This window comes from Pogoniulus pusillus, chromosome 39 (genome assembly GCF_015220805.1).
Source record: "Pogoniulus pusillus isolate bPogPus1 chromosome 39, bPogPus1.pri, whole genome shotgun sequence".
Classification (NCBI taxonomy): Eukaryota; Metazoa; Chordata; class Aves; order Piciformes; family Lybiidae; genus Pogoniulus; species Pogoniulus pusillus.
In genome coordinates this window covers 122860-137667 of record NC_087302.1, presented here as the reverse complement: position 1 = coordinate 137667, position 14808 = coordinate 122860, and the positions used below count along the sequence as shown (strand labels likewise).

General features: G+C 58.0%; 1 long non-coding RNA gene across 1 annotated transcript; it reads right to left on the bottom strand.

Moving 5' to 3' along the window:
• Positions 1-4020: 4020 nt before the first annotated feature.
• LOC135191416 (uncharacterized) lies at positions 4021-5796 on the bottom strand. Its single transcript, XR_010308815.1, has 3 exons — positions 5667-5796; positions 5438-5551; positions 4021-5081 (listed from the first exon to the last, which is right to left on the bottom strand). It is a non-coding gene; the product is annotated as an uncharacterized LOC135191416 (long non-coding RNA).
• Between the last annotated feature and the right edge of the window lie 9012 nt (positions 5797-14808).

Below are 14808 nucleotides of genomic sequence, written 5' to 3'. Positions count from 1 at the left end.
ACTCACACAGTTGGCGCCTTCAGAGCTCTGGCTGGTATTTCAGTTTCTTTGCCGTGGAATAGCCTTCCCTTCACTTACGGAAGGGACCTTACCTCGTTTCAGGGAGCCATTATTTCACCGCCTAAGGCCTTTTTACCCAGGGGAGAGCAACTGTTCGCTCTTCTTGCACGGAGCGTCCTCCATGACTTACAGAATCCACTTTTTTTCCCCAAAAAACATACCTGTATTGCAATGACGGTCCTTGTCTGTCCCTGTGGTGAGCTGTATGAATTGGTGAGTCCTCTCCAAAAAAATCTTTGGGTGGTGCCTTGAGGGGTCCCAGTCTCAGCAGGTCACGCAGCAGGACAGAGACCGTCCCAGCTGGAGGTGCCAGAAAACAGGCCCGGGAAACAAACCCCAAAGCTCATGCAGAGTTCTGCAGTAAGCATATTTTATTACAGCGCTGGGTGCAGCAGGATGGCTCCATCAATCCTGCACACCCCATGCTGGCACAAGCTACAGTTTATGTTACAAGAGCAGGCATATTCATAATGAGAGGTAGGGTTATTACAGTTATTTCTTGGAGTTCATTAACAGAGGTATCTTTCCATTCTCACCCCAATTCCAACCCCGGTGGTCTGGAATGGTTATCTGCGATGAACACCCCACACAGTCTTCCTCACAGGGTCTGTCTCATCTCTGGTCAGCAGACCCTTCTTTGTTGCTGATGTCAGGATATCTCTGCTTCTCCTTTATCTCCTTCCTGCTTTCCTTAGTCACTGCAGGCCTGGGTCTTTACGAGATTGCATATCACAGATCTCCAACGAGTAGCTGCAGCCACATCTACAGTAGCCCTTTTTAGGCTTGCAGATTATCAGGTGGTTACTGTAAGCAAACATTTTACAAAGTTTGGTATGTTATGGTTTGTCACAGACACCCTCAAAACTAGCATCTGGTGGTTTTTTTCAACACACAATTCAAAACTGGAGAGTGAGGAGCAGCAATCGCTGTGCCAGCCACAAGATGGATTCTTCTGCTCTTGACCTGAGCCCCTGGCATGGAACTGGGAGATGCCAATGGGTCAGTAGCTAAGGCTACTCACAAAGCAGTATCTGGCCAGTCCGAGATGCAGAGTCGGGATAATAATCGAGGGAATTATATTCCCAGATTGTGTTCTCAGTGCAACCACAATGCCAAGTGAGTGGCAGGAGCCGAGGATGCTGCCGAACCGAAAGCAGAACTGGGAGCCTGTGTTGCTGGGCGGATAGCAGCACAGAGTCAGGGTGCGGGTAGAAAGGTGGAGTCTGAAAGCAAGAAAGAGTTTTCCTAGAGCAGACCTATTTAAATCACCTGTTGAGACAAAACAGAGCACGGGCAGAAATGAAATGTGAACCGTAGCCAATGCAAGCAGGGCATCAGCGCCGCAGCCATCCCGGGCCAGCCCAGATGTGTGTCTGTGTCGCCGCAGTCTTTTGTCTGCCTTCCTCCTCTCCCTCGGACTCTGGGGAAAAGAGGGTGGGGGGAAGGGGGGCTGGTGATGAAATGTGCCTGGCCTTGTTCTGCCCCATTAGGACCATCTGCCAGCAGGATTCAGCAAGGATGAGTCCTGTCTTGTTTGCAGAGTTTATTCCACAACCTCTGATTTTCTCTTCTTGAGCAGGGCCTTTGGAGATGGCTTTAATTGGCAGGCAGACAAAGCTGCTTCTAGCAGGGCCGAAGCCACAAGGCAGGGCTCCAGCTGGAAGATTCATTCACATTTTGAAAGAGCTGGGAAGTGCCTGCACTGGACATGCTGACAGGTAAGGCTTCGACTCAAGTGACGTACGGAAAAGACTCTAACTCTCTAGCTACAAAGTAGGTGTGCTTGTTGCGCGCAGGTGTGCGGGGATCTCTCCAGCACCAGCACGCACACCCGGAGCAGCAAGCGTCCCACAGTTATACAACGCTCTCATCCCTAGTCACAGGGTACCTACACATATTTCACTACTTTTAGCCCACCCACTCCCGCTTCGGGTGTTGATTAGCTGCGCCTGCATAGTGTCCTCCAGGAATCGTGGGCAGAGGTCTTCTAGATGTGGGCGGTGGTCTCCGGGAGGAAGGCTGTGGGTCTTCCTCATAACGCACTTTTAACCTTTTGCCTTGCAGATTTGCAGTGTCCTTATCGGTCTGTGCTAATTGGTACCCTTGGTGGTCGTTGCTTCATCAAGGAGGCTTACTGACAAGTTAATAGTTAATGGCGGATGTTACTTGGTTCTTCCTCTTTATGGCCTCTCCTCTTAGGTAATTAACACTGGAATGTCTTGCATTGTTACTTGTGAGTCTCCTGTTAATCATTCTTCTCCATGTGATTCTAGGTAGTGTTCTGTTCTGTGCTCTCTCCCATTTCCCCATATCACAAGTTTGTTTTTTTCCTCTCAAAACCTTTAAGGATGCTGTCAGGGAAAATAGCTCTGCCCTGAGCTGCTGAAGGAAAGATGGGTCGTGGGATGCAGAAGGGCCTCTGGCTGCCCTGTAGCTGGGAAGAAGCTCTTCTGGCAAGGCTGTTTGTGACGTCTTTGTTTTTATCTTAGGTTCAGCCTTCTAAAGAAGCCTTTCCTGGGTAATCACCACACCCATGTGAGAGCTAACACACCTCTTCAGTGCAGAAAAGCGAAAACAGTCACAGCTCACGCAGCAGCAGAACAGAGCCCACCAAGAGGCACCTTCCCTGGGGCAGTGGAGCTGAACATTTTCGGCTTTGAAGCTCAGCTTTTACCAAGCCCAAGCAGAGCACTTTGTGGAACAGCTGCTAAGCAGCGAGAGTCCATAGCCCCAGATCGGGAATGACTCTGGAGGGAGTGTGAGAGGCAGCAAGAGCAGGAAGTGAGCAGTTTCTCTGGACACCTTCCGCGTTGACGCTTAGCTTTACCTGGCTGCGACCAGCAACAGTTTCTTAGCTGCTAAAGCGAAGGGGGAAGCCCCAAATCGTAAATGTTTTGGGGTTATGGATTAAGTTGGCAAGGGATTGAAAGGACCAGAAGAGGCATTCGGTGCAGTCCCTTCCCCTGGGTGTTTTCAGTTGTGACGGTCAGTTCTTAGGGACTGCAACAAAGGACATTGGGACAGGTAGCAGTTGAGGAGCCAAAGTGAAGGTGAAAGTCCCAAATGTATTTGGGCTGGGAAGCTGTAGCCAAGGGGTTGTAAGCACCAGCAGCAGCGGTCAGGGCTGGCAGCTTCCCGGGGGCAGCAGGGAATGGTCATTTTCAGTTTGGAAGCTGAGCTTTCCCTGAGCGCAAAGGGAGGCTCTACAAGGTGAAGCTAAAGATGGGAGCCCCAAATTGGTTAAGGCTGTGGAACGAATTCCCGTGGAAGGTGAGAAGCAGCAGCAGTCAGTGCTGGCCCTTGCCCTGGGAAGCAGGAGCAGTATTGAATCTGGGCTTTAACTGAGTGCAAGAAAAGCAGGTTTTGAAAGACAGGGCCTTAATGCCTGAGAGCCCCAAATTGTTTGCCCTGTGGGTTGGTTGCCAAGGGAAAGTGAGGAGCAGCAAGAGAATTCAGTGCTGGCACTCGCCCTGCTGGAGCAGGAGCTGGACAGGGTCAGTTTGGAAGCTTCGCTATCGTGAAGAGAGCACCCAGTGAAGGGTAAAGTCAAGGTGAGGGCCCCAAGCAGCTTGGGGCAGTGAGAGGAGTGACACAGGAACAGCATCCATCACGGGTACTGCCGTGGGAGGGTAGGGGCTGGCCCCTGTCACTCATAAGCTGGATCTCTGCTGGGCATCAATACAGCATCAACATGAAGGCACAGCAGGGAAACCAGGGAGGGGCTGGGGGCTGTGAAACAAAACTGCCAAGGGAACTGCAGCCACACACCGAGTGGTGAGCACAGGATGGGGGTGTGAGCATGGGTGTGAATGCACAGCTGTGTCTGTGGCTTCTCAGCCCTCTCCTGGCCTCTGTCTCTCCGCAGCTCAGCTCCACTGGCACCCAGCTGGATGTTGTCCCGTGTCTCTCTGCTCACCAGCTTGCAAGAAACAAACTCGCTCTAAAATTTAAGTCTGACAGGTTTATTACAAAATCAAGGCAAAGAGCGCTGGGTGCAGAGCAAAGACACACTTGCTAGAGGCACGCCCTGGCAGAAACTAATCCTGCTTATCTAGGAGAAGGACTGGAGAGCATTGTATTAGCTTTATACATATTCAAGAATATTCTTGTGCCTTTTCTAAGCACCACCCCTAAGCCCCTTAACTCCACCCAGAGAGGCCTCCTGGATCCTCCTGGCTCCTCTTGGCATCACTGCAGCAGCCTTATCTTCAGCCAAGGACACGGCAGGCACCTCCCAACGCCACTGGCTCCCTTGCTATTTTACTGATGAAGTCCTATGACCACTTTATTGTGCAAAAGCCAAATCTCCATATATTACAAGCTGCTGCGGTTGCTGTTCTCCAGCCCATCTGGGCTGCTGGCAGAAGCAGGGCTGCTTCCCTTAGAAGCTCTGCTGTGGCTCCTTGAACACTGGAAGCACCCAGGTCACCGAGGATGACGTGCCCAAGCATGGTTCTGAGTCCCAGGCTGCGTAATGAGGTTCTTCCTGCCAGGCTGCTGAGCTTGGGTCACGTCTCACTGTCTGGAGCTTCAACTCAGGACAAGCTGCATGATGTGACCCAGTGCTGAGTGCAGTTCATTTCCGGGGACAGCAGCTCACTTCCAGGGAGAGTAGCTCAGAGCATGGATGCCTGGTAAGCTGCTTTTTGATCTCCAGGCTCTCAAATCCGCTTTCAAGGTTCATATGGAGAAGCTGAGCTTAGTCTAAGGGAAGACAGCCAGGGACAAGTATCTGGATTTCGCCTCTGTGGAGATAAAGCTGAAGCAGGGCATTCTGCCTATGGGTGAATATTGTCCTCTTCTAGTGCCCAGCCCAGCAGGCTTTGCAATCCATGACCATGCTGGCTGGATTAGGAGGGCATCCAGCCCTGCTGTGGCAGAGAGGTTTAAGGTACAAAGTCTCATCCTTAAGAGCCCAAAGCATCATTTTGAGGCCCAAAGTCTAAATGCTCTCAGTGCTGATTCCTCTTCAGAAGGAGCCTCATCATGGCAACCACTGCACTCACAACAGCCTGCTAGTCCTAGAGAAAGGAGGGAGAGGCCCTGCCTGGAGCCTGCAGATCTGCCTGGTGCTCAGCAGCCCCTGGGCACCAGCCAGTGCCAGTGTCTCACCCAATCTCCCCTTGCCGTACCAGTGCCAGGCACTACCACCTCACCTCCACAGATCCCCAAAAGCACTGCAGGAGGGACCCTGCTCTGCAGCCACCCAGCACCAGCAGACGAGAGCCCCTCAGCCGGCTCTGAAACACAGCTCCAGGAGCTGCTGCATGAGGCTGAGACCATCCTGCCTCCGGAAGGCAGCTGCAGGAGCTGCTGCAGGAAGCCTCGCAGCACTGCTCAAACTCCTCCGGCTGACTGCCCTGACTGTGACACTCACCAGCAAGGTGCTCAGCACCTCCTGCCTTGAGGAAAGCTCAAAGCTGCTGCAGTTGCCCACAGCCTGCGTGACGCTCTTGATGCTCTCCACCAGGGCAAGCTTGAGCAGCAGGTTCTGAGGCCAAAGAGAGGAAAGCACCCATTAAAGTCTTCACTGGGCCGAGTGGTCTAATAAGAGCATGGGCAGGGGGCACTCATGCCAGGGTTGGGTGTGGACACTGAGGACCAACCTTCCCTGGGGTGCCTTTAGAAAGAGGCCCTAGTGGGCTGGAGCTGGGGTGTCTGGGCACTCCTGCCCCTGCACACCCTGCGCTCCTACTCTCTGTTGAGGAGCTCTGAAGGGCTGCAGGATGCTGCCCACGATGTCTCTGTCCAGGTGAGTGAGCAGCTGCTCCCTGGGGGCTCGCAGGGCGCCACCGCCACAGATGTGCATCAGAGCAGATGTGCAGGTGGCCTGGGCTTTTGCCAGCTGCTGCCGGACCTGTGCCAGGTCAAAGAGAGATGTGGCCAGGCCTCAGCCCTGGGAGCTCCTCAGGCTCCTCACCAGCTGCTGCTTCAGCTGAACACCTGCCAGCAGCTACCCAAGCCTCTCCTGCAGCTGGGAGCTGTTCCCACCCCGCACATGGGTTCACACAGGCGATGGGGAGGAGGCAGCAGCCAGCACACTGCTGGTGCTTTGAGCACTGCCTGGAGGGCTTGGGGAGTTGCCTGGAACTGTCCTGTGCAGAGGTATCTCTGACACAGCCTCTTGTGGTCCTGCTCAGAGACACAGCATGGCTGCCAGCAATCAACCCCTGCAGCTGCCCCAGCCAGGCAGCTCAGGTCCATGAGGAGTCAAACCTCCTCCTTCCCAAAGACACCTCAGGATGCTCAGGGAAGTGCTGGACTTGCCAGCCCTGGAGGTGTTTAACAGAGATGCAGACGTGGCACTCTGGGACAGGGCTTAGTGGGCAAGGTGGTGTTGGGCTGACAGTTGGACTTGGTGCTCTGCAAGAACTTCTCATGGAACCCCAGAATCCATCTGCTCAGAAGACACCTCCAAGCTCCCCCAGTCCAACCCTTGACCCAGCACTGCAGGGTCACCACCAAACCATGTCCCTGGGGCCCAGCTCCACATGCTTTAACAACTCAAGCATTCTGTGACTGAGGGCTGCCAATGCCAGCAGTGCCCCTTGAAACACAGCTCTCAAGGAGCAAATCCAGCAGGGCTCATCTGAAGGCACCTGCCAGTTTGGCTGCTGCAGAGCTGCAGACGGAGAAGTGGAAAGGAGGCCAAGCAAGGAAAGCCAAACCCTGGTCCTTTACTGTCCTGTCTGTGGCGATCCGAAGGAGCCACAGCCCGATGAAAACAGCAGAGAAAACTCTCACTGTGTCCAGGACCAGGTGGAAGTGGCTCTCAGCAGCGTGGGACACAACAGAAACTACTCCCTGCAACCACAGAGAAACATGCAGTGGCCTCCAGCCCAGGCACTCAGCAGCCCCTGGGCACCAGCCAGTGCCAGTGTCTCACCCAACCTCCCCCTGACGTACCAGTGCCAGCCCCAGCCCTGGCATTCAGTGCCAAGTCAGGGAAGCATGAGAGGAATGGCAGCAACAGGGAAAGGAAGGAGGTATGGAGGAGCCTCCCTCTGCCCTGCAGCAAACGGAGTTCTGCTCGGGATATGAGCATCTCCTGACCTGGATCTCAGGCAGTTCCGCAGGGTCTGTCTCTTGCAGGAGCCTTAGCACCTGCCCTCGGACATGTCTGAGGTCCCAACAAGCTGCCAGTGTTGTCCCAAGAGCCTTGTAGAGGAAAAGCTGGAAGAGAAGGGCCTGAGTCCGAGATGCAGTCTTGGGAGCGAGCCAGCCCCACATGGACCCAACCTCCCCTTGCCGCACCAGTGCCAGCATCAGCCCTGGCAAGGGGCAGGAGACACACCTTCTGCCAGGATCCTGGGGCAGCGCTGCCCAGCTGCTGGCTCAGTTCCTGGCTCAGGTTCATGGTCCAGGCCTTGTCCTTGACGTGCTCCAGTGACACTCGCAGGAACTGGGGTGAACAGCAGAGGCAGTTGTGGTTCCCCTGGCCTTGGCCTTTCTGCACCCATGTGTGCCGGGACACTGCTGGGGCTGAGCTGCCAGCATCGACAGGCTCCTGGTGCCTACACAGGCAGCCCCGGGCTGACCCTACCCCTTTGCCTGCTCTCTCTTCTCCCCCAGGGCTGCTATTGCTGTACCTCCAGCACATGCTGCTCCCACTGTGCCACAGAGCCCAGGGATGTCTCGGGGCTGCCTGCAAAGCAAGACAGAGCAAAGGCTCTTTGCTGCTCTGGAAGCTGCCAACAAAGATGAGCCCAGCGGCCGCTGTGGTCAGACATACCAAAGGTCTCAGGCCATCTGGCTGGAAAGGCCCTACAAGCACCTAGGCCTGAGCCCTTGTGAGGCCAAAGACACAGAAGGATCCCAGAGACTCTGTTGGAGGCACTGATCCAGGCTGCGGGGGGATGCACAGGCCGTGGCTGGTCCCCACTGCTTGCCCGCAGCTCCCAGAGCAGCTCCAGCCACCGTGTGCCAGCACACCCCAGCAGCACACAGTTTCTCCTCCCTGACCAGCTTGCCCATTTGCAGCCCCTCTCTCAGGCTACTGCCAAGAATGGCTGCTGCAAACCTGGCCTGGGGCCTTGATCCTCCAAAGCCAGGAGCTGCACTCCCTCTAGGAGCACCAGTACTGTCCCTTGTCCTTGGTGGCACCCAGGCCTACCCTCCTCGGGGACATCATCAATGCCCTGGGCTGAACCCGTGCCAGGGAACAGCTGCCCCAAGCCTCAGCACTGGCTCCCTGCAAGGCACAATCCCCCTCCCTCAGGCTGGGAAGCTGCTTTTGCCTGCTGCCCCTCCTTCCCCTCCAGCCTCTCCCTCCCCACCCACACTTTACCTGCCAGGTGCTGCAGCAGGAGGGGGATTTGGGTCACCCACACTGCCCCCAAGGCTCTGTGGATCCTGCCCTGCAGAGCCTGCAGCAGCTGCAAGGCAGCCACTGTGCGTTCCCTGCTCTGGTGAGGATGTGCCGCCACCAGCACCTGGGCGAGGGCAGGAGAAAAGGGTCCTCAGGCACAGGCTGCGCCGGCAGGCGGCTCGGGGGCCAGGCTCGGCTCAGCCGGCAGCGGGCGGTTGGTGGCTTCCCCGGGCTGCTGGCGGCCCCGAGTGAGGATCCTTGCCAGGCCGTGGCAGGCACGGGCCTGCTGTCTCTTCCTGGGGGCTGCCGGCACTGGTGGCAGCAGCGTCACAGCCCTGGGCTCTCCCGGCACCCCTGGACAGCAAAGCCCCTTCCCGGGAACCCAGCTACTCACCAGCAGTCGAGCCAGCAGCGTCTGGGGAGCCGGCAGCTGGGCTGTGAGGAGGGCGAAAGGGTCATGGAAGCATGCAAGTGCAGAAGCTCTTGCGTTGGGAGGGACCTTCAGGGGCATCAAGCTCCGATTCTCCTGCCACAGGCAGGGTCACCTCCCACTAGACCCAGGTTGCTCCAAGCCCCATCCAGCCAGGCCGTCAACACTGCCAGGGAGAAGGTCTCCAGAACTTCTAAGTGCAGCCAGTGCCAGTGTCTCACCAGCCTCATGCTGAAAAACTGCTTCCTTACATCTAGTCCCCATCTCCTGTCCTCCAGTTTCAGACCCTTACCCCTTGTCCTGTCCCACACTCCCCCCACCTTTCCTGTAGCTCCCCTGGAAGTGCTGGAAGGTCTGCCTTGAGCCTTCTCTCATCCAGACCAAAGGGACGCCCTGCCCACACCCACCAGCACTCACTGGGACTCCTGCCTTCCGCCTGGGAGGCCATGGTGTCAGGCTCCTCCTCTTCCTCGCTTTCTCTCTCCAGTCTCTCAAGCAGGGCGCGCAGGCAGCGGGACAGTGACACCAGCAAGTCACTGTACTGGGCCTGCAGCACGTAGTGCAGCAGCCTGGGCCACAGGAGCTGCAGAGAAGAAGCAGGCAGCTCCCCACATGGGCGTCGCCACTCGGCTCCAAGACACAAAGGAGGTTCTGCTGCCCTTCAGCCTCGTGAGGGGAGAGGCTCAGGGCATGAGAAAGGGCAAGGAAAAATGCCCTGAAGCCAACAGGTGGCCAGAGGAGCAGGGCAGAGGGCAACTTACTTTGGGCATCCCTCTCAGAGAGACATCCAGCGAGCCCAGGATGTCCACACACAGGGCTTGGAGAGCTCCAGCCTCTGCATCTTCCCCGGGCAAAATGCATCCTGGCACCTGTCAGACAGAGTTGGCAAAGGCCCTGCTCCTCAGCTGCCAACCAGCAAGGCTCGGGCACAGCAGCACACCCACAGCAGCTCCTGGTGCAGCCAAGCACTGCTGCCAGCCCTGGCTGCCCAGCTCTGCCCTCACCAGCCTGCCCGACGCCTGCTGGAACTCACTGAAGATGTGTCCCACCACGTCCCATGGCCAGCAGCTCTGGGAGCTGCAGCTGAGCAGCTCTCTGATGAACTCCAGCACTGCCCTCTGCACCTGCTGGGCACAGAGTGGTTACTACCTCCTGCTCCACCCCCAGAGGGGAGCTGCCTTTGCCGGGGGACAGCCTCTGTGGCTTGCAGGGAGGTGACAAAGCCAGCAGAAGATTTTGCTGCTGGCTTCACAGGCGGCCTTGGGCAGCAGCCTGCAGGTGCATTTGCTCTGCAGATCACAGCCACCTCCCCGCTGCACTCTGCCAGCTCCAGCAGCCAGCGCTGCCCCAGGCCCCCAGCCCTACCCTCGACAGCAGCAGCAGCAGCTCTTTGGGGAGCATGAGGAATCAGGGGAAGGGAAAGGTCTTCTGGGTCAGACCCCAAACTGCTGCTTCCTGCTAGGGCCTTGCCAGGCCCTGCCCTGAGGGAAGGGGTTTCTCTGCCTGCCCTGCAGCACCCATCCCTTCCCAAAGCAGCTCACCTGGATGCTGGGGTCATGGCTCAGCGACTGCACAGCCTGCACCATCTGGAGCAGCTTCTCTCTGACCGCAGGTGCTGGAAGAGATCCAGAGACCTGTGCACTGAGACAGAGCCCCGTGGCAGAAGTGATCCCTTGGAGCTGCCAAGCATCCAATGGGATGGAAAAGTGAGGCCTGGCTCTGACTTCACAGGAGGCAGGGGGAAGACAGAGCCACTCTTTTGGCAAGGCCACCTGGAGACACGAGAAGCAAAGCAGCTCCTGCAGCCACCAGCCTGCTGTGTTCTCAGCTGGGAGCATCATCTCTGCTACGAGGCCACTGCCAGCTGCCCAGCAAAGCTGCAGCCCTATGGCGGGCATCAGCTGGGCTGGGGAACCTGCTCTTTGCAGCTCCTCGGGCTGCAGGGGCACCACCTTCAGCCCTTCCCCGCTCCCAGCCCGGCAGCCCTGAGCCCTGCCCTGTGTCCCGTCCCATGCCACTCACTGTCAGCATGGACCAGTGCTGCCAGCAGGCCCACGACTGCCGCCGGAGCGGCCTGGCTGCCAGTGCTCAGCTGGCACTGCAGGAAGATGAGCGTCTCCTCGGGGCATCCTGGGGCTGCAGGGAGCAAATGCAATTCTGCAGCAGCAGGCAACTGCCTCTGCCTGCCCAGGGCTGGCACAGAGCAGCCCTGGCACGGTGGGGCCTCTCCCGGGGGCTCTCCTTACCCTGCAGCAGGAAGCAGTGGGACAGCAGTGCCCGATGGGCCAGGCCAGGCTCCTTGTACGCGTCTGAGAGCTGTGGGCACAAGGTCCCCGTTCCAGACAGGGCAGCCCTGGCCCCTCATGGCAGCTGAGGCTGCGGGTCCAGGCTGGCAGTGGGGCGAGGGCTGCCCTTACCTGGTGGTGCACAGCGGTGCTGATGGCAAGAGCTGTGCCCTCTGGTACTGGACTCTGGAGTCCTTCCAGGACGTCCAGGACATAGCTGAGGCTCTGCAAAAGAGTGGGGGAGAAAGAGGAGGCTACATCCACCAAAAGGCACTTGGCAAGGTAGGAAGCCTGCACAGCTGGGAGCAGGACAGAGCCCAACAGAAGCTGCCAGGGCAAAGTCCAAGGCCTCTGCACAGGGCTTGAGACAGTCAGCCCTGGTCACAACCTGAGGCTCTTGTCCCGTCTCTTGCTTCCTGGGAGAAGACCTGGATCCCCACCTGGCTCCACCTTCCTTTCGGGCAGTTGTGGAGTGAGGTCTCCCCTCAGCCTCCTGGCCTCTAGGCTGAGCAGCTCCACTTTCCTCAGTCCCTCTGCACAGGACTTTGCCTCTAGACCCCTCCCCAGATTTGTTGCCTTTCCCAGCCCCAGGGAGGTGGCAAAGCCTCTGAGGAAATGAAGCCCAGGGACTCGTCTCCCTCCTGCGCGTCCCATGCCCATAGCTCTGCTGGCAGCCAAAGAGCCCAGGAGGCCTCAGGCATCCTCTGCTCTCCCTGTTCCTTGTCCAAGGGCTTCCCCAAGAGCTCCTTCTGGCACCCCACAGCTCCCCAGTGCCTCCTGGCACTGGCGCAGACCCAGCCCAACAGCCACGCCAGGTCCTGTGCTACAACTCACCTCAGTGACCCGGGAGGTGTCTTGGACCTCCTGATACTGCTGCAGGAGTCAGGGGAGCTGCTGCCAGGCTTGCTCTGAGTGCTGCTTGCCCTGCAGAAGGAGCCCCACCATGGCAGGCATGGCCCCGACAACAGCCTGCTTGTCCTGGAGAAAAGAGGGAGAGGCCCTGCCTGGAGCCTGCAGGTCTGCCTGGTGCTCAGCAGCCTCTGGGCACCAGCCTGTCCTCTCCCTGTGCCCTGCAGAGCTCACTTCTCAGGAGAGAGCGTCTGCCCAGCCTGTGCCCCAGCCCTCCCTGAAGCAAGGGCCCAGGACTCAGCTGCTTCCCTGCAGGCTGCCCCAGCCCCAGGCACAATGCTGGCAGGCTCCCAGCCTGGGCTGCTTCCTCACCCAGAGCCTGCCCTGCCCACTCTGCTGCTACCCTACTGCCCACAGCTGGGCCCACCAAGGGCACATCCCCACTGCGGCCCCAGGCCTGGAGAGCAGCACTTCTCACCTCCTCCTCCTCACAGCCCAGCCAGTTGCCCACCGTGTAGCAGAAGGCAGGGTAGAAGTACTCACACAGCTGCGCTGCCTGGGGCCTGGGGAAGGAGCCTTGCTCTGGGCCACACAAGTACCTCTGGACCCCTCTGGACCACTGCTCCAGAGCTGCCCCAGGAGAAAGGGACAGGGAGCAGGTGAGAGTCTGCAGCATAGGGTCACAGAGCCACAAGGACCCTCTCGTCTGGACAAGACCTTGAAGGTCATCAAGTCCAAGCACCAAGCGCTGGCCAAGGCCACCCCTGCCCCATGCCCTGAGCTGCTCTGCAGGGCTCTGAAATGCCTCCAGGCACAGGGCTCCAGCACTGCCCTGGGCAGCCTGTTCTAGGCATTGACAAGGCTCTAGAGCAGAAAATGCTCTTCATGCCCAGTCTAAACCTCCCCTGCTGCAACTCGAGGCCCTTTCCTTGCACCCTGGCCCAAGCCTGCTTTAAGGCCAGTGCCAGGCACTTCAGGGCTCAGCCCGGAGCTGGACCTGCATGCCAGGAGGGGAGGAGAAGCCGTGGAAAGGGCCCCAGGACTTGCTCTGGGCAGCGCAGCCCCCAGAACCCTGCCAGGCTGCCCCAGCTCACTCCTTCTGTGCCCTCACTCACGTTGGGATGGCCAAGGGCTGCCCTCCCTGCGGCCTGATGCCCACCCATGAGGTCCATCCCACGCAGGGAGGCATCCAAAGCCACCCCAGCCCCTGCCTGTGACACTCACCAGAGCAGGCGGCGCGCAGCACTTGGCCACTGCCCACCCGGCTCATGGTGGCACACAGGGCGGGCAGAGTCACCCCCATGAAGGGCAGGCACTGCAGGGCTGCAGGGAAGGCAGGGACAGAGAGGTTCAGAGGGGCACTGAGACACATGGCAGGGGCCATGGCGAGGCCAGCAGCAGGCAGAGGCCCTGCGGGTTTGGCTCTCTGGGAAGTGGGGCTCGGCTGGGAGGGCACAGCTGCCAGCTGGCCCTGGCATGGAGCGAGGAGCCAGGACAATGCCATGGCCCCCCAGTTCCACAGCAGGGAGCATTTAGGGAGGGGCAGGGTCCCTTGTCCCCGTTGCCACCGACTCCTGTGCCCCCCAGGAGGCTGAGAGTGCAGTACCGTAGCTGCGGGCCATGCTGCCCAGGCTCAGGAACACAGGCTCCTTGGGCACCTTCCCCATGGCCTTCAGCTGGCTCTGGAGCTCAGCCATCACCAAGTGGAAGTGGGAGTGGGCCAGGGCCAGCAGGATGTCGCCAGCAGCCACCTGCACATCATCTGTCCCGCCCTGGAAAAGCCACAGGTGAAACACTCCCGGGACAAGGAGGAGGCCCTGGCACAGGCCAGACCCCACAGCTCCTCCCTTAGCACCTCCTCTGACTGAGCAGCAGTGGCAGAGAGTTTTAAGGATCAAAGACTCAAGCTAGGGGCTCAAAACACCATTTTGTGGCCCAAAGTCTTGAATTGAAGGCCCAAAGAGGTATTTTAGAGCCTCAACCCTCAGGTTTATAGTGAACATCCTCAACTTAGAGGGTCTAAATCCCTCCTGTCCATCCCACAGCCTTTTCAGGGCTGTGAGCCCAGCTCCTGGCTAGGCTGTGCTGAGGCTGTGTCTCTGCCTCCTCTCGTGCTCTGGGCTGGGTCAGCAGCTCCCTGCTGAGGCCAGGGAGGTTTTGCCTGGCGCAGCCCTGTGCTGCTGCCTCCTCGCCCTCTCTGCCAAGGTTCTGTTGTGGAGGGCAGGAATTGATTCATGGCCGAGTCGAGAATTTATCAAAAATAGATATTTTTTATTTTTCCAAAAACCCGCCCCCACAACTATATATACAAAGATTAATTTAGTTTAATAAACTGGTTCAGTTACATGAGAATTAATCTACAAGGATACCATCAATAATCTGACTATATTAGAATAAAGTCAGAAGTTGGAAAAGGACTCAGCTATTAATTAATAGCGGTTTCTTACTAAATTAAGCTAAGCCAAATCACTCACTCAGGCTGACTCGTGCGGTCTGTCCTTCTCTTTCTTTCCAGTGGCTGCAGGAATCGTTAAGGGTCGTTAAGGGTCGTTAGGCACACAAAGGTGTCAACAGGAAAACGAACTCCTGAAGGTCTCTGCAGTCCAGCCGAGGGGAGTGTGTGGGCTCGGCAGACACATACGTCCAGGCACGGGCAAAATCCAAAGCGGGAACCCCAAAGGCGGGAAGACCCCCAATAGTTATAACCTTGCTAGACAAAGGGCAGAGTTACCACACCTTAGGCGCGAAAGCGCACGGCCAATCCCAGCCTGGCTCCAGCGCGGGAACTCACGGGGCAGTCGCCCCCCCCTTTCACGGGGCAGTCCTCCCCCCCTTCACGGCTGCAGGGCAGGCGAGGTGGGGGGGAAACCAGGCGG